This window comes from Protopterus annectens, chromosome 6.part1 (assembly GCF_019279795.1).
Source record: "Protopterus annectens isolate FY-2018-M chromosome 6.part1, PAN1.0, whole genome shotgun sequence".
Taxonomy (NCBI): domain Eukaryota; kingdom Metazoa; phylum Chordata; order Ceratodontiformes; family Protopteridae; genus Protopterus; species Protopterus annectens.
Genome location: NC_056738.1, coordinates 6,748,393 through 6,768,133, shown reverse-complemented (window position 1 = coordinate 6,768,133; position 19,741 = coordinate 6,748,393). Strand labels below are relative to the sequence as shown.

Sequence of the window (19,741 nt, the reverse complement as noted above, 5' to 3'; positions counted from 1 at the left end):
AATTAGCATGTAATTTGGCTAGTTATGCTCTCATTAGCATACTCTGCCATTTACCTTACTTTATAGCACCATGAATGGCTCTGCCATCTTGGATTGGTTAATTAGCATGTAATTTGGCTAGTTATGCTCTCATTAGCATACTCTGCCATTTACCTTTTTTTGCAAATCTACACTCGGTGTAGAGGCATTTAATGAATACAAAATAGCACACTATAGTGTGCATTCCACAGAGCAACGTGTAACCGTTCATCATTCTGGCCCAATGTTTTCTTTTTTTGCTTTTCAGTTTTTGCATCCACCAAGATTGAAGCTAGGCACATGTGTAGTAGTATGTCAATATGCATAAGTTTGAGCATTCTGTGTTATGATTATAAATGGTGATATCAGTACATTAGTGCCATTCAACAAACTTAAATAAATACACTCACACACATATATGTTTTAGAAATATACCTCTATATATGTGTGTGTGTGTGTGTGTGTGTGTGTGTGTGTGTGTGTGTGTGTGTGTGTGTGTGTGTGTGTGTGTGTGTGTGTGTTTTACATTCAAAGGAAAAGGTCACAAATCCACATATCTTTTCATGCCACTGAAAAAAATGTGCATATTACAGATTAAATCACAGTTTTTTGTTTTTTCTTTACTTCACCAGCTGTGGGTTTTAGAAGACACTAAAGTGAAGCTCATATATCTGTTGCATTCTGATTAGAACATAGTGGTATGCTTATATATAAACCTCACACATATAACTGATTTGGTCTTTCATGAGTGACAAACTGAATTCCCAACTGCTCCTCAAGAAATCTTTGAATTGGAAGTATATGGTTTCTCTAGCTTATATTCCATGTTTAATAGATAGGAAAATCAAACCTGTGTTAATTGTTGCATTTTCTCTGGACAATATTACATTAACATGTCTTGGGGTAACTTAAGCAAATCCCAGTTACTTAGTTTGTAAATGTTGATTAAAATGTTTATAAATGCCTTCAAAATTAGACCAAAGTTCAAAAGAATCCTTAATTACTGGAGACCATCATGGACAAAAATAATGCTATTATATTTGTACTTTATCTCCTTAGATGGTCTTATATTTAGGTTTATATTTTGAAGGATAGTCTTTTATGGTACTTTTTAAATGGTGTAACATTATTCTGCAGCTCTGAAATTGTTTATGTTTAGAGCTTTATAAATTTACTTTGTGTTAAAATATATCAGTGGGTGGGTTTGTTTTTTGTCTCAAATACAAAAAAACACTTTAATAAAAGGTTTGATACTGAATAAAGAACTGTATAATAAAATGAAGTGCTTTGGTCTGGTTTCCTTTTTTCTTTTTCTTTCTTTTTTATCTTAAATGTACTTATTTGTAAAGTCTAATATGTCATTCATTTATTTTACTCTTATAATGACAATTTTTTCTACTTATCCCTCATTGACTCTCATTCAATATAAACTTTAAAATCTCCTGGCCTTTTTCAGAATGAATGCTTATGGGTTTGGTGCAGCTAGTTGTCCAAAAATGCTCCGGTCATTCACTCCTACAGTGTCACATGTGTTGTTTACTACTTTATAGCTACAGCACTAGTTCTACGGGCTGCCGTGTCTCATTCTAACTTACAAAGTTTGCAGCTCAGACCATATACAGCACTTTTTGTTGCAGTGTAACTTTTAAGAGACAAGTAAGACAATAACTTGATTTACTTGTTCAGACGAAAATATTTTCCTCACAAACTGCTGTCCAACCTGCCAGTAGGTAGGATTATGAGTCTTCATTAAACATTTCTAGGTGGTGAGATACATGCATAAGGGGTCTAGAGGTGTGTCTGTAAAGGTCCACATGGTGCTAGGCATGTCACTACCAGACAAATCCTGTACTTCCTTTGTCCTTTTTAAATGATTGTCAGCTTTCACCTCATTTAACTCAGCTTTGCATCAATTTCACATTTTCGAGCACAATAACTAATTCTAGCATGTGTCCTATAGCAAAAGTCTGACAGTCGATTCCTTGACTTCTCCAAGTTCAGTTACCATTACCTTCTTTTTATTTACCTCTGCTTTACTTTTCTAAGCATGTTCTTTGGTCTTACATTTGCGTGCTCCCTACTCCTTCATTTTTTCTGTTGCGGTTATGTTGTTTTTGTTCATTTTCTTCACCTGAGTGTTCTCTGCAGTTTATGTACTTAGTTCATGCATGCTTCCCCATCAAATAACCTACCTTTTTGCCCTTCAGATACTTTAATCTGCCTTTCCACATTACGACACATTTCTCCCTATGTTGATTCATTCCATACCACTGTGTTACACTAGCCTTACTTTTGCACTTGCTGTTCCACATTATATATGCATACCATTGTTTTGTTTTAGTCCAAACATCTCTATGTGCCCCTCTCCTAGAAATACTCTAGATCAACATTGGCTCCTTTTACTGAGACCATTTTTGTATTATGTGTAAGTTTTCTCCAGTTGATCTCAGTCTGTGGCTGCTCACTCCTGGTTTTCACACCTGCCCAGCCTCTGGCTCTTGACAATTGCTCCTTACCAAGTAGTCTTACACATAATCCTTCATCAGTTGGGCATCTCACCTCTTTGGGACATAAGCCTTGTAGTACTTTCTGTGTTTTAGCCCAGGAAGTGAGGGATTCATTGAGGTATTACAGGATGTATAAATAGGAGCCACTGTATATGAGGTGGTTGGTTAGAGTTCATAGCTTTTGGGAGCAGTTAGTGCAAAGACATCAGGACATCATTGCTTCTCAAAAGAGATTACCTGTGAGGCCTTTGGCCTCCAGCAGAGATTGCACAGGCATTAATTTCTCCAAGCACTTGTACATGGATAGTAGATCTACCCTCATCATCCTACCCACTCCAGCCAACCCTACCAGCAGCCTGAATCTACTTCCAGACTCAGATAGATGCCCTGCACCCACTCCAGCCAACCCTACCAGCAGCCTGAGTCTACTTCCAAACTCAGACAGATGCCCTGCATCCACTCTAGCCAACCCTACCAGCAGCCTAAGTCTACTGCCAAACTCAGGTGAGATATGCCCTGCCTCTATGCCAGCAGGTTAGGCAGTCAGCCTTACTCACACCATTTTAGTGTGTGTGTGTGTGTGTGTGTGTGTGTGTGTGTGTGTGTGTGTGTGTGTGTGTGTGTGTGTGTGTGTGTGTGTGTGTGTGTGTGTAAGTGTGTGTGTGTGTGTGTGTGTGTGTGTGTGTGTGTGTGTGTGTGTGTGTGTGTGTGTGTGTGTGTGTGTGTGTGCGCGCATGTCTATACATGTGGGTGAGAGTGTGTCTACATGTGGGTATGGATGTGTAGAACTCTGGATATGTGTATGTATTAATCTCAGGAAATCTGTACTTTTTCATAGTAATAATGTGAGGAGGTGACATCCCCTTGATTCATGTAAAGGCTTTGCTCCATGTAAACAAGTTTTGGAATCTTTAATTATTCACTTCTTGTCCTTTTGGAGACACTGCACCAGTGAAAGGGTATTTGGAAAACTTTGACCCACAACTACTAATTTGAAGAAATGGTAAGAACTATTTTTTGCATCTAATAAAATTGAACTAACCGTAAGAATAGCATTATTCTCACAGAAGCTCATTTAACCATATAACATGGTACTCATATATGCCATTCACATTTAACCAGGGCAAGGAAGTAACCAATGGATGACCTACAAACAGACAGGTTAGAGACACACTGGCCAGTAGGTGATCTGTGTATTCAAGAAGAGCAGAATAACAACAACCAGCACAATCTATAAACAATGGCTCAAGGATCTGAACGCATACTTTTCGAGAAAGCTCCAATAATTACTGTTAGACTGCACTACTGAAACTGATTCCACAAGGGCTCGTATGTCCACTTCATGCACTTTGACATTTGGTGTTTACCTGCAATTTAAGCTTTCATAAACTGTTAAATCAATTTGCACTCTAGAGAAGTATACATGTGTGTGTGTGTGTGTGTGTGTGTGTGTGTGTGTGTGTGTGTGTGTGTGTGTGTGTGTGTGTGTGTGTATGGATTTATGTGTGCATATATTTGTATGGTAGTGTATCTGTGTGTAGGCACACTTTCTCTACTCTGACATTGACTTCAAAATTCATCATTTCAGTCCTACTCAAGCATCTAATGTTTTTTCTTTGTGTTCATGCTGGCAAAGCATATTTGTATGTTTGCATCTATGCTATGTGAATGTATGAATTACATCCTAAACAATTTGTCATACATGTGTGTGGGGGGGGGGGTGTATATCTACTTATATATATATATATATATATATATATATATATATATATATATATATATATATATATATACATACATAGATTCCATACATTTGGTCGAATTACACTTAGTCGAAAATTATACCAGGCATTTCACTTCAATGAAAGACTGAAAGCTCACTAGGTCGAATTTCATTTGGTCGAAAATGAAATATAGCCCCTGCCCCACTGCAGTGCAACCCTGGAGTGAGAATATTAAATAAGGGGGGGTGAGGGGCATAGCCCCCCACATTATGCCAATAGTTTTTACTAAAGATATATATATATCAATGCATTTCTAATGGATATACCTTTTTATAATAGTGAATACATTAAAATTATGTGGGGGGCTGTGCCCCCCACACCCCCCTTATTTAATATTCTCACTCCCGAGTTGCACTGTAGTGGGGCAGGGGCTATATTCCATTTTCAATCAAATGAACTTCGACCAAGTGAGCTTTCAGTCAAGTGAGCTTTCAGTGAAGTGCAATGCCTGGTATCATTTTCGACTAAGTGTAATTCGACCAAATGTATGGAATCCATATAAATATATATATATATATATATATATATATATATATATATATATATATATATGTGTGTGTGTGTGTGTGGGGGGGGGGGATTATGTCAAAGTATCGAAAACCCACTTATTTGAAACACAGATCATCAAGATGACAACAGTGAAACTGCACTTCATCAACACCACACATCATTGACAGGTTACCCAGGGAAAGAAGGCAGTCTGCCAACAATAAAAACAAACCACAGCAAAACACTATGAACCCACACGAGTAGGAGGCTTCACCCCCCTGACACCCCTGTAACTAAATTTACCAACGAGTAGGAGGCTTCACCCCCCCTGACACCCCTGTAACTAAATTTACCAACTCCGAGACCACACCATAGTTGACAAAGGAGGAGACTTACAGTTGTTGGACAACTGACTTCTTTTCCTTGGTAACCTGTTGATGTTGTGAGGAGTCAATGGAGTACCGTTTTGCTGTTGTCATCTCAATGATTGGTGTTTCAAGTAAGTGGGTTTTCGATACTCTGAAGTAGACCCATATATACACATATATATTTACATATACATATACACATTTTCTCTTACTTTTCCCAGTACTTCTTTCACATTGTGATCTTTATGACATCTTGAATGTAACATTGTCATTTAGCTATCTGTGTGCTGATTGTAATTTTATGTTATCACCTTTGATTTGTTGTTTTGTTCAAAAGAAATTATTTATGGGTTCTCCATGGCTTTCCATTTAAAACTTTAAAAAGACAAGCATTTAGAAGACAGACAGATGGTCAGAAACAGAAAATGAAACAGAGAGGGTACTCAAATGAAAAGTGATATATATATATATATATATATATATATATATATATATATATATATATATACAGAGAGAGGTTTCCACTACTAGTCACTGAAGATCAAACCCTCAGCAGTCAGAATCCCTGAATTCTAATCCCAAGAAAACCCCTACCAAAAAAAAAACTCAAGTGTCTTTGCAGAAGCAAGCCCTCTAAAGCATCCACACAAACTGATAGCTAGATAGATATAGATATAGATATAGATATAGATATAGATATAGATATAGATATAGATATAGATATAGATATAGATAATTGCCTCCCCTTTGGTTAGCATCCGTTTAGTGAACAACAAAAGTTAGCCAGCTACACAGATGGTTGACAGGTGTGTGAGACTGCACAGTTTTCACGGTAGTGAAATATGCCCTTTCCCCTGAGACTGTGTGATCTCAGTTAGTATATATAATTATCGGGGTGTGTGGGAGTGCACGGGGGCTTACTCCTTGCAAAAAATTATGCTTAATGGTATTTTTAAAAGGTTGTTTTACATGCGCTGAGATTTCTGCTTGGTACATGCATAGCAATATGTTAATGTTTGCAAATATGACCTTTTGTGGTCAACCATGTGAACATAGATATTTGGGTCATTCATTATTTTTCAACAGACCCATATAGAAACATATATATATATATATATATATATATATATATATATATATATATATATAGATATACACACACCAATTGTATAATCACACCAAATGGAAGAAGGGGAAATTACCTCAAGAAAGGCATTAAGCAGTGCATCTCACCAACAATGATTTTTAACTGAGTCCATTGGAACTTCAGAGAACCTGAATCAGGTAACTGATGCTTTAGATTTGAAACTTTGTCCAGCAATAGGGTAATGGAGAGTTTAAGAGAGAAAAAAAATAGACAGATATTATTTTAAAGATGAATTATAGGAAAAATGCATGTCAAAAAATAGACACTAGTAAAGAGAAGAAAAAATGGAGTATGGAAGACACACATTATTTTATCCTGACTACTGTTAGCATATTTTCTAGTATTTCTGTTTAAAGGGAAAAGACCTGGGAATTTGTGAGCACAGTCAGTAATGTGAATGCAAGGAAATCATAAAAACTACTGTACAGCACACTAAAACACTGAAAATGGGACAACAGAAGCAAGCTGTTGACCAGACAGTACAGCAGTTCCTAGAGATAATATGTTTAATTGGATTTTATAATTGGAAGTTGAAAGTGATGTAAGCTATTATTAACCTTGACATTTTAAAATCTACATGAGTAAAGACAACTGACATGCTTGCATCTTTAAAATGCACACTTAAAAGTCCAAAAAAGACATGCCAGACTAAATGCAGAAGCATCTTATAATACTATCCAACTATATCATAGAATTTAAAATGAATATTCAACGGTGTAAATAGACTAGAGAGAAGAGTATGGAGTTAATTGTAGAAGGCTAAAATAATCAATATTAACCAAAATCACAGATTGCATTTCATGTATCCCATTTTTGTATTGTTTTTGTTTTGTCAGTAGAAGAGTTATTTGTCAAATACTAATCTGACATACCCTATAATATGCTACTGCATCTGATATGGTACAACTTATTTATTATCCAAAAATTATATCTCTTAAAGGGCATCTTTACTTAGGAATCAAAACTGTCCCAAATCAGTCAGCAAGGGTTATAATAAATCAGAATGTTTATGTTTACTGTGCTCAGAGAACAGCAGTTGACATCTCCATTATAGAATGCTGATGTAAGGAGATTAATATATGTTATGTGTTCACCTGAGATGATGTGTGGGCATTGCAAGATAAAACAGACAAAACTCTGGAACTGTACTCAAATTATACTAAAGAAATATGAGAAATAATGATGCCTAACATATTTCTAGTCTTAGAAAACAATAGTTGCCCATATTGGCTTTGCCAATGTGCTTCTATATTGTTAAAATCTATATAGGTTACAAGTGCATTACAAAATAATTTATTCAGCATATTTCTGCATACTTCTAAAAAATGTGGCAAATTAGCAAATATTTTGCATAAATGACTAATCATAATGCACCCATATGAATTCACTATACAATTTTAGCGATCTAGGAAGTGTAAGTCTCCTAATCAGGGAATCCAGACCCTCGTCTTGACTTGCATAGAGCATTTAAATGCAACAGAATATTTCTATGCTTTTTTGATCTGTCAGAGTGTAGTCTCCATCTTCAGAGTAATTGAATGAGGACCATTTGGGAACAGTCCGTGTCCTGTTACTTACAATCATATATGTATAATGCACTCATTCAGTGTGAAAATATAAGTTCCTTGCAGAAGGGATTGTCATTTTCTACATCCTTAAATCCTATAGTTTTCTCCTTTCTTTTTTATTCATCTTACGGTATGGTGATGGAAATATGGCAGCTATAGAGTAAAATAATTTCACCCCGGTCAAGAACTCCAAGTTTTAGTTCAAGTGCTAGTGCTAAGTGGAAGATATTTTCAGTGAACTAGATAATTTATTTTCAAAATCAGCAAGTTGCTGCAAGTAGGTATCAACGAGTCAGGGGCAAATCTCAACGGAATGTCTGACAAATCCGAAATCAAGGATAAATCTCACCCGATCAGGGACAACAAAATCACGGACAAATCTAAACCAATCAGGGACTAATCTCAACAGAATAGGGGACAAATCCAGAAATAATCAGGGACAATTAATGACACTTTTAAAATATCACTACTATTAACTTGAAGCATTGACAGAATAAGACAATGTGAATTGCATACATTTATTGAAGAAAAGGAGTCGAAAACCCCGATTTTTGTCACTATTTATCAAGTGTATGTGTAATTCACCATACTTTCTCCAAAAGTCACTTCTTTTAGGAGGGATTAAGACGGACAGGGCTGCAATATTCTTCTTCTTTCGGCTTTTCCCGGTTAGGTGTCGCCACAGCGGATCATCTGATGGACAGGGCTAAAATATGTCAAAATCAAGAACGTCCCAGAAAATCGGGGACAGATGAGAGGTATGTTGTTACATGTCTTGAAATCTCATGCCACAATTCACAGACCGTCGTCTTTACTAATCTAAGTAATTTACACTTAAATCTTATTAATTACAAATACTTACCGATATGTTATTGTTGTCTAATCAAGCAAAATAACAGAAAACTTGTTAAACTATTACACAGGCTGAGGATGTTGTGGTTGAAGCGCTTAATGGAAATATATTAATTTAAATATGCAAATAAAATAAAGCTGGAAAGGACAACCTGAACTTTCACCGCTGCCACAGACACAACATTATTGACACAGAAGAGTGCCCTACTTTCACTTCTAAAATATAACTTAGCCTATTTATGGGTCAGATTGTATTAAATATAAACTAGACAAACTTCAGACTTCTGGTAAAGTGTAACCTGTAGTAAGTCCATGGCACCTCACTACCTCTCAAATGTCTCTGATTTTGACTCAAATTTTATCTCTGCCTCTCTTAATTCCCCCAAAACTGGTGATGATTGAGGAAACGGTGATGAATTACACTTAATAAACAATTACACCTAATAAATGTAATAATTTAACATAAATTATGATAGTTACAGACTTATTTTACTTCAGAAAACGTATATGAACTTTTATTCCATTATTCTATCAATATATCAGGTTAATAGTACTAATATTTTAAAATGTGACAGATTGTCCCTGACTATTTCTGGATTTGTCCCTGATTCTGTTGAGATTTGTCGCTGATGGGTTGAGAACTATGATTTGTTACCATTCTTCCTTCGTAATCATAAAACTTGCCATGAGTGCCCATCTTGCTGCGATGTGATCACCCATATGCCAATGGCATTTTGTTTGTGTGTGAGGGAGGGGGAGAGACAGACTGACAGAGACATGGAGAGAAGGATACAGAGATACTGAAACTGGATATTCAGTTAAAAGTCCCAAAGTCAAAAGTCTGACACGTAAACACAATTTAGCTTCAGAGAACAACATTACGTATGATAAATGTTAAGTTAAAGAAATTGTGCGCTTTCCCGTTCAGTCATTTTTTTTTTTCCTAAAGACAATTTTCTGAAATGTTATGTTACAATCGTGTTTGTAGGAAATATGTGTTTCAGAAGGAGTGTATATTATATTATATTATATTATATTATATTATATTATATTATATTATATTTATTACACCAAGTGTGTGTGTGTGTGTGTGTGTGTGTGTGTGTGTGTGTGTGAGAGAGAGAGAGAGAGAGAGAGAGAGAGAGAGACTTAGATTGATACATAGATAGACATATGGATTGAATGTTGAACTTTTATTTCAACGTTTCTCTAGTACTCCATGTTTTAAAATGAAGTTTTAAACATGAAGGACCCTTATTACAAGACAGGATGAGTGATATAAATCATTCTAGGTGTTTGTAAAAGACTGTGCGTTTTAACCACCCCAGTCCCTACCACAACCCGTGACAGCAACATATTAAGGTGTGTGAGTGTCATATCAACTGCGGCAATCATCTAGAGCCAATATATCACAAAAAAGGAGCCCCGTTTTAACCCTGGCCTTTTCTTAAACAGATGACGTTGAGGAAGTCACTTAACTCATAATCTGAGTGTTATATAACACTACTGATTATTAAGAAACAGTGGACAAACACTCAGAATATCGCTATGCTTATTTCTTAAAAGTCAGTAGTGTTATATAGGACTCCGACTATGAGTTAAGTGACTTTCTCGACGTCATCGGGACTCCTTTTCCTTCTTTGTGAAATTTTGATTGTGATTGTTGATGCGACACACAAAGACACCCTAATATATTGTTTTGCTTAAAAGTGTGGGAAACAAAATAAAATGCTTTTAATTGGTTTCGGGCTCCTGTCTGCATTATCTCTGTATTAAACTGTCCTTCCAAGTGCGATACATTATTAACTTAAACTGTCCTTCCAAGTGCGATACATTATTAACTTTTTGCAAGAATCACTGCCTGCAATGCGTGCATCTTTTAGTGCAAAACGTAATTTCTGTCCTCTTAAGCTGAAGAAACAGTGAGTCATCTGAAGATTTAAGATAATTTAAATAGGACAAAAAGAGGACCTGCTTTGGATGGTTGTAGTTATGCTAACTGGAGATCATTGTTTCAATTCTCGAAAGTTCAGCAACTGGCCATGACTTAAGCAATTCCTTATTAGCTTTATCTGTAAAAAGTTACTACAAATGACGAGTCAGTTCGATACGCCCTTTACTATGAGCTTATATTAAATATATGCAAATTATTAAAATTCTGACTTTTAACCCTTGTTGGGAAAAGAGGCTGTACTTGAGAGTAGTCCCAGTGCTAGGGCTATGCCTTCACTATTTCACGATTTCACTGTTTAGAACATACAACGCATTTATAAGGAATGCCCATATGTATCAACAAAGAATTTAACGCATCCATTTCCATATGTGGTAAAATGTTGTGAGTGGCTGTTCTTGTCATTTAGTTAAATGTTTAAACTTGAGTGCACGCATTTAGTATTTACACTTATTGACATTTACATTACATACCATAGTTTTCTGTTGCATTTTTATAAAAATAAAAAATAGGAAAAAACAGTGACTAAAATGTACATGGATCTGCATCTTCTAGCATAGCTCTGGTTTGTAAGTAATATTATTTGCAGTATTATTAACACGTTCGAATGCACTTACATTTAAAAATTAATCTCAATAAAACATTAAACTCGATAACCCGTCAGTTAAGATTCATTTCACTAAATCATCCCAATTTTTCAGTGTTGCGTTATCAGCACACATCTTAACTTATTTTTTACCATTACAAGGAACATCCCTAATTTTGCTTCTTTTCTTTGCTCAGGGCATAATTTTACTGCGTTCTAAACTACAAAGTGTCGCTTTTTTTATATGCCCTAAAGGTATATGTAAAACATGCTTGTACTCAGGTGGCTGTTTTTTTTTTTTTTCATTTGATGAACTTGTGCTAGTACAGTTACGAAACACAAGATCATAAATGAAAATGTAAACATACACTGTATACGAACGTTTTACTGTGTTTGAAACTTTAGTTAAAATGTTATGGAATATGATAGGTGTCACCTTTCTGAGTAAATGTTCTTTCGGTGTTCTGTCCAAATACCTGCTACATGTTGGTGACATAAGTCTGAAATGTTCCTTACCAGCGCTCAAAAAGCGGTCCACAGTATTTCCTTTGCCTGGGATTGTTATTCGTTGTACTAGTATTAACTAAAGAGCCCACTCTGTTTTGAATACATGGTTGTATCGCATGAAAAGTACACAAGAACCACAAAAGCGTGAGTACCAGACTCGAGTGAAGTTGCTACACTGAACAAGATATTCTTACACCGATTTCAACGGGTTCGATAATCGTATTTGGAAACCGTTACAATTTTAGCAAAGTTTGTTATAAAGCTTATGACTGGCCTGTGAGTTACACCTTCAGACAACTGCTATTCTTACCTTACTCCAGGGACATCTACACCTGAATCACCCTTTCACTGACCACTTCATGGCTGGTCAGATTAACTTGCCATATTAACAGTGGTTTAAAAACAAACAGTGTTCAGAAGGATATCTAACACTAATGGATAAGAGGTAAAAAACAGGTGTGTGGCTCCATGTAGGTCGATAAAACCCCCAATTATTTGCCTTCTGTGTACTTTTGTATCCTGTTAAATGTTAACAAGGGGCAATGTGGAGCAAACCAGCGCTTTCCAACGTGAAGCTGTGGGATATTCACTACATAAATAACAAATAACCTGCCAACGTATGGCAAAATATTTCTTAAGATTAAATCTAAGTGCTCTGTTAATAGCGATGTTAATTTGCTAATACTAAATGTAACAGCAACGTTTTTAAGTTAAATAAACTTGCTTTATTAGCGTGTCTTGAGTTTTTAAATTAGATGTACTTTTTCACGTACTACCCCCATCAAAACACACACACACACGCCAGCGTGCACTTGCTGGACAAGTGTTTTACCAGTTTCTTATGATTAGAGTAGCTAGTGTGAGAAGGACCGTCTTTTGTCACCCTAAAGCGATGTGCATTTTTGTTAAAAATGCACAAGAAAGTATGGAAAAGAAAGGTTTAGTTTCAAAATGTGTCATATAATTGCATACTGCACCGTGATTTCTGACTTTTTGTTGTCTTACCGCTTGACCCTTGCAATACCCTTTTCTTTATTCCTCTGCAACACACACATAAACCTCGCCCTTTTATTTTCAGTGCTGCATATTTTCTGTACACAATATGGGGGGGGGGGGGGGGCTGCTGTAGCTGAAACTGTTCAGGGTTTTATCATAAGAACGGGGAGGACAAGTGCCCGCTTCCAAAGCTGCTTTTTAATCCAATGAAGGCAATTTCCCGAGAATAATTGCGAACATGTTTTAATGCATATGCATGAAAAAGGATTTTTCCGAGAGACCGACTTTACATGCTTATGTAATTGATTGAGGCGCTGACCCGCTATTCAAAATGTTATTTGAGAACCATCAAAATGCGTAAACTTGCAAATTGCCCAGCTTGTATCTGAATTAATACCTCATTCATCATCATTATGAGTTGATAAGTTAATTTAACCGTTTCATTCTGCCTTAATGAGCTATAGTTAAATTAATGCCATATAATGTATGAAAGTAACATTTAAATAGAAGCACTGGGTTGAGACAAACAGGGGCTGTAGCAATTTGGACTGAAATAACGTGGCATAAATCTTTTCTTCATTACAGCACTCAGTCTGTTCAACCAGCAGTTAAGAAGGATTCATTTACTCGTCTTAACCAGTTATTTCGCCAAACATGCCTCACGGATTTTCAACAATGCTTTCATGAACTATTTATGTGTTTAATTCAGCTTCCATTATCGGAGTGCGAGTATATGCAGATTGCGAACATTCACTGGAAACTCTTAACTACCGTGCGCGCTGAGCAGACAGCATCCTCATATACCCAGTATGAATGGGATTACATGTTTCAGTATTAAGTACTGCTGAATACACCTTCAATCAGATTATCTGCTTATTTAAAAGATGCAGACAGATAAATTAATTTAACAAGATTAAATACATTGTCTCCAGTACATCACTTGATTTACTGTTATTAAAAATGTAGGCTCTTTCCTTAACATTTTAACTGTTTTATTAAAAATCCCCGTAACAGTTGTCAGTACATTGTAATGTACACAATTCAAAATGAGTCAAAGTCGTCATTTGTGAAATTATACGAGTGTGTGTGTGTGTGTGTGTGTAAACCGCTAAGACAGAATGAGATGCAATTTGTTAAACGCTTTTTAACAGACTTCTGTAGAACTGATAACATATTAGCGAGCAGCTCTTTCTGGGTCAAAGAGACACATCGAAATAAGGTATTTCTGTTTTATTTGGCGCTTGGAATGATAGCTAAAATAGAACAGGAAGCTCCCCTTGAGGGAACAGCCAAAAGGGTGGTGCTGCACCTTTCGAAGCTGAAGCTTAGCAGTACGTCACAAAATGTGGACTTTCCATTGAAAGAACACATCAATGATACACAATAGACAGTATTTGGCAGACTTCATCTCTATGTGATAACAGCTTAAACGTTTATATAATTCATGAATGTAAAGTGCAGACCATTGCGTAAATATTGATAGGTAGTTAATGAGATTAACGTATATGCTGCGATTTCAGCTAAGCTGCCAACTGCAACACAAATAGACAAAGAAAAGTTACAAAGTGCAAAATTAATGTAGTGCTCTCCATTTTTTTGTTTTGCCATTAATAATTAAAATGCTTTTTAAAATTTTCATTGCTCATCAGCCCTCGTCTCGTTTTCGAGATATTCTTAAAAATATATTTCTCTAAATGCAATCCATCTATATGACTAAATGAATGTTGCTGCACATTTTTGTACCCGTTTTCTATTTCACACCGTTCACAAAAAAGACAAAAAAAATTAATATAAGAATACTTGAGTAACATGATTTAATTTGATTTTATAACAGCTGCTAAAATTCGATTAACTGCATTGGCTAACACATGTATAATCAGCAGGAAATGTGCATGTATTGGCATGTTTTCTGTTTACTTTTGTCTACTATAAAAATAAATTAATGATTACAACTCGGTAGGTTTCTAATGAAAACCCTTAAAATAAGAAATACAGTATACTTCAACGTCCACAGTAAACAATTGCTAGAAGCAAAAGAGGGCAGTAACATAGAAACAATATCCGCGGTAAACAATAACAGAAGCTGTAAAATACAACATATAGATTGTGTAGATGAGTTACGATTAAAAGAAAAAGAGATGTATTCTGTTATTCGGTGTAGTTTACAGCCACTTCTGCTTTAACTTTTTTTGTTTTTGTTGTTAAATGGCTTAAATGAGCATTCTTCGTGGCAAGTTGCCCTCGTGTTTAGATACACTTTGAATTATAATGAGTACAACTACAGTTGATGTTTGCAAGTGTGTGTATGCAATTATTTTTAGGGATGCCATACATTTTTGATATGTATCACGACTTAACTAAACAAACTAAAAAAGGACGGAAGGAAGAAAGAAAGAAGTACCCCGGCGTTATCGAGGTATAACAAACTCTAGGATAAACCCAATGACAAGCCACAAAGTGTTTGCAAGTGTATAATATAGGCTCCCTACAAATGCTTAATTAAATGTAACCCAGCTACAGTTCAGTGTTGCATTTATACTGTTATGTCAAACTATTTCAGAGTTATCCATTTTAAGTACATCAGTACACACTTTCCAGTCTCTATATATAGAAACGAAACCGAAACTACTTCCTTTGCTGCTTACTGAAATATAACAAGAGGGTAAAAATATGAAAACATTCATCTCACTAAACAGTTCCCCTTTTCGTGGATGTTCATAGAAATGTTTTCCCAGAAATTAGACATATTTTGCGGGGATGCCAAGTGCATTCACCCTTTTTTTGTGATGTGCAGCTCTAGACATTAATTTTGTGGGATAATGTCACAAGATACATTGAAAAGATGTTAGCAAGTTTAAGGGAAAACAGTGCCACTATAGCACCGTTTACTAGGTTTGCGTCCTTGTTCTGTTCCACCTTAAGCTAACAGAGTGCTTCGGTCCCCAGCGCGCCCTGTAGTTCAGGTTTTTGTCTTCCCTGCAGCAGCTGTCGCCCCGCATTACTCGCAGTCAGCTAAATGAAACATTATTCTAAACATATGCATCGTAATCAGTTCGGTCACACTTACAAGAACACACGTTAATAAGGCAATCAATCACCCTGGAACAAGCAACTTGTTCTGTAACAGCTCATAAACAGTGTGTAATGAAGAATTGGAGGTTAGCATGACACGCGCTGATCAGATAATCAATGTCAGAGATGCGATGAATGTCAGTAAATGTAGTTTTCATGTCGTTTCTATAAAATCTCCAATTTACAACAAGCAGTTCAATTATCCAGAAAATACAGTCAATTAAATAGAGGTGATTGGACAGTAGGGGGTGGATCATCGATCTTTGCATTTCTATCTCGCTGGTGGACATTTAATTTGTTTTTTCTATTAGTGCTGAAATAAAGAAAATATAAAACATATTAAACAACCTACAGATTTATTTTCTTGTCAAAAGTAATTCAGGCTCGGTGACAGACAGTTTTCTGCATGCTATGATGATTTTCTTTTTCATTCACTGGAGGCACTGAAGACAAAAAGACATTATTTTGGATATTTTTTTCTGGTCACTGTCTGTTCGTGTTTGCTTTCCCATCTATCTCAATGCTTTTGTTTTTAAGGGTTGCAACCCCCGCCTTACTAAGGGGCATGGAAAACCAAGGTGATGCATCACCAGTCCAAATGTGCTGTTATAATCGTATTTCTTAAATGGGGACGTTAAGAAAAGAAGGCAAGTTATCTGACTGCCCCAAGGGAACAATCCAGTATATAGTTAACGAAACTGCAATTAAAGGCAGTATCAACTCCCATCGTTCAGAGCTAATGTAACAATAATGGTAAATTAAAGGGCCAAAATGTCTTCTGCTACCCGCCTTACTATTCCCAATAGTTTCCATGTCTTAGCAATTAATGCCAATGTGCGCGGTCGTTAAAGAAATGTTCGAGTAATGACATCTCGATTAAAATTGAACAGACTACCCACACTCCAGTAATTCATACTCATCCAGTAAATACAATCTGTGAACTATTCTCGTTGCTGGATCTCACAAGTGACCAAAGCCTCTTAAAAGGGAGGTCAGTCAAAAAAGTCTGCGGCACCGTTGCTTCCGCTGTCTTGTGTCATTACCCTTGCGTTCCGTGGCACAAAATGCATGTACCAGTTATTAGTTGGCTATGTTTATAATGAAGCCAGTTGTGACACTCCACATTAAGCTCCACATTTTATATAATTTAAATAAAAGACGCACAAAATAAAACGAAATTTTGACAACTGCCGGGATAAACATTGAATGCAATCAGGCAGAAATCTTAAGAATAAACATGTTTTAGAAACCGATTGCTATTAATAAAGTTGTGCGTTATGTTACTTTTGATTGCTCAGTACTACAAAGTAAAATCCTTGTCAAATCAACATGTCAGCTAAAAGCTAACATAATTGAAAAACGCTACGGTAATTCTGATATCATATGCCCCTCTGATACAACAACGGGGTGGTTTCGCTGGTCTAAACTGTATTTTTTCACTTTTAACCTCCTGCATTACACATATCAGTAGTGGTTTCCATTACCTAATGCATAATCTTAAATAATATTGAGCTGTTATAGACACTGATTTATTTAAATAACATTTATTTTCCATGAACATACACCATCAATAAATAACAGAATATACAAAGTTTTAAATTATTGCACATCTTATAAGTTAAATAATTCAGAGTGAGTTCAAACACCTAGCAGACATAAAAACACATGGACAATATATATACATATATATAGATACACACACACACTCACACCGAGGTCGAATTGACCTAGTATATGCAAGAAATAGTACGGAACCTACATTCTCTTTTACCATTTGAACATGTAAACATTATTGCCAACCTCTTAATTGTTCGAAATGCAAGATAATATAGGTGCAGTATGGTACAGGTGCAGTATGTTTTAACAGTCAGTGTTACAAACTTCGACCTTAAAGACCACTCGTGGGTTTCTTTTATCCCCTTATTAAAGACAACATTTAACTCATCTGTTTGAGTGAATATAAGAAACACAAGTAGCTAACGCCACGGTTTCTTCCACTAGTCTTCTTACTTCTAGTTAGAAACTTACAGTATGGACATGCTTAGTTTTTCACTGCACAAGTTGTGTTTTTGTTCTAAACGGTTACATATAACCAAGTCAGATATGATCCCTGATGATAATAAATATATTTTGACTGAAAACTGCAATTATTCTGCATGTAGTACAGAGAACAGCCGTCGATACCGGTCTATAGTGCCTTTCTTTTCCCTTTTACAAAAAAGGCAGCGCTATAACCTAAAGCCGGATCATTATAAAAAAATATTCTAGTCTCACAGACAATTCAACGACATTCATTTGAAAAATGAAAAGTTATTTCATTAGAAATTTGGTTTAATAAGAACAATCTATATAAAACTGACACACAGTGTAATGACAAGTGTATGCATACAAGTGCAATTTATTTGAAGACTTCAGTTCGTTCAGAATGGCCTATTATCTGACGAGCCAAGCGGCTCTGTGGGGAGTATTATGGAAATATATATGTATGTGTGTATGATTTAATGAGGCTCCTCACTTCAGTGGAATATCACTTCAAATGAGAAACTCTACTCAGGATATCCAAGTACAAAAAAAAACTGCAAATGAGACAAAAAAGTGACTTTCTGTGACAAAATCATTGCATGTATACTACCAAAGCAAATGTACATTCAGCGTACAAAGAACAATGTTTTGTATCAAGTCTCTTATCCGTCTCTTCTAATGACTTCCCTTAGCGGGTTGTTAGTACTTGACAGCAGGTCTCTGTGCAGGGAACTTTTTCCAATTCCACATTCAAAGGAGGTCCATCAAAGTACATGATTGGCAATTTTCGTCATAATCTGCACATTATTAGCATCAGGATTGACATGACGCTAACAATGGTAGTTTTTGATGTGCCTTGTCCAGGAACAATAAAGTCCCTCTAGTAGTGGTTGTTTGGTAATCGAGGAAACATTAGTTATCCTATAGTGGCTCTCAGAGACAGAAGTAATGGGCATGCGTGTGCATACTCATTTTACAAAATAAACTTGTTACCAGGTGCAATATGAGGCAACCGGTAAAATATAGTGTACAAATGAATGTGTTGAAGCGGGTGGACCAAACTGCAGACCGCTAAAATAAAACCTACATTTTAGAAGCAACGCATTCTGAATCCAAAATGTTTACCGTCAGACAAAAGACATTTTTAACCATGCTGTTCTTTCCCGTTATGTAGTCTCCATGACCTTATCCGAAAGGACATTTATGCTCCACACATTCCCTAAACAATCATCTAACGTTATAAATTGGCCCAAACGAGTGCTTATTTTGTACCACCTTCTGAAAAATGTTGTTACCCCAAACAGTGTAACTAAGGGAGCCACTAAATAGCTAATTCCTAAAAGTTGTACCAAAATAAAAATACACCCCCTACTGTTCTGCCTATATGGTTTCAAATACCTTTTCAAAAATGCTGCCGTTACCGTTGCACTGTATCAAGGAAAATATATAACAACCTTCTAGCTCCCTTGTAAAAATGAAAATAAACTACTTGTGGATTTACTTCTGGTAATGCTATTAAGAGAACTCAGATGAATAGAAGAAATGCACTCTTGATCAATTAAAGAAAAAAAAAAGATTTCGTTATCTGTGGACTGTCCTGTCCGCACAATATGAAAGCTTTAAGATACTTGTGTTGTTGGCTGCCCATTCAGCTCCAGATGGCTCCTGTTGTACAGTGCACGTGTTTTGTATTGTCAATAATTTTAACCATGTGTTAATTACTTCCACCCATCAAAAAAGACAAAAACTGTTAAGAGTCTAAGCATTCGGCAAATCAAAAATTCCGCATATAAAATAAAAAAGGTTTACAATGTTAATTACAAGGAAAACACCCAGGGGCAATATTTAAATTGTATGACTGAATGCTCCCTATT

General features: G+C 35.9%; 1 protein-coding gene across 1 annotated transcript in view; it reads right to left on the bottom strand.

Moving 5' to 3' along the window:
* Positions 1 to 17,423: 17,423 nt before the first annotated feature.
* EVX2 (even-skipped homeobox 2) overlaps positions 17,424 to 19,741 on the bottom strand; it is a 6,719-nt gene continuing 4,401 nt past the window's right edge. The window contains exon 3 of the mRNA XM_044075444.1: positions 17,424 to 19,741. This exon is cut by the window's right edge and continues 986 nt beyond it. The gene's annotated coding sequence lies outside the window, so the exon portion shown is untranslated.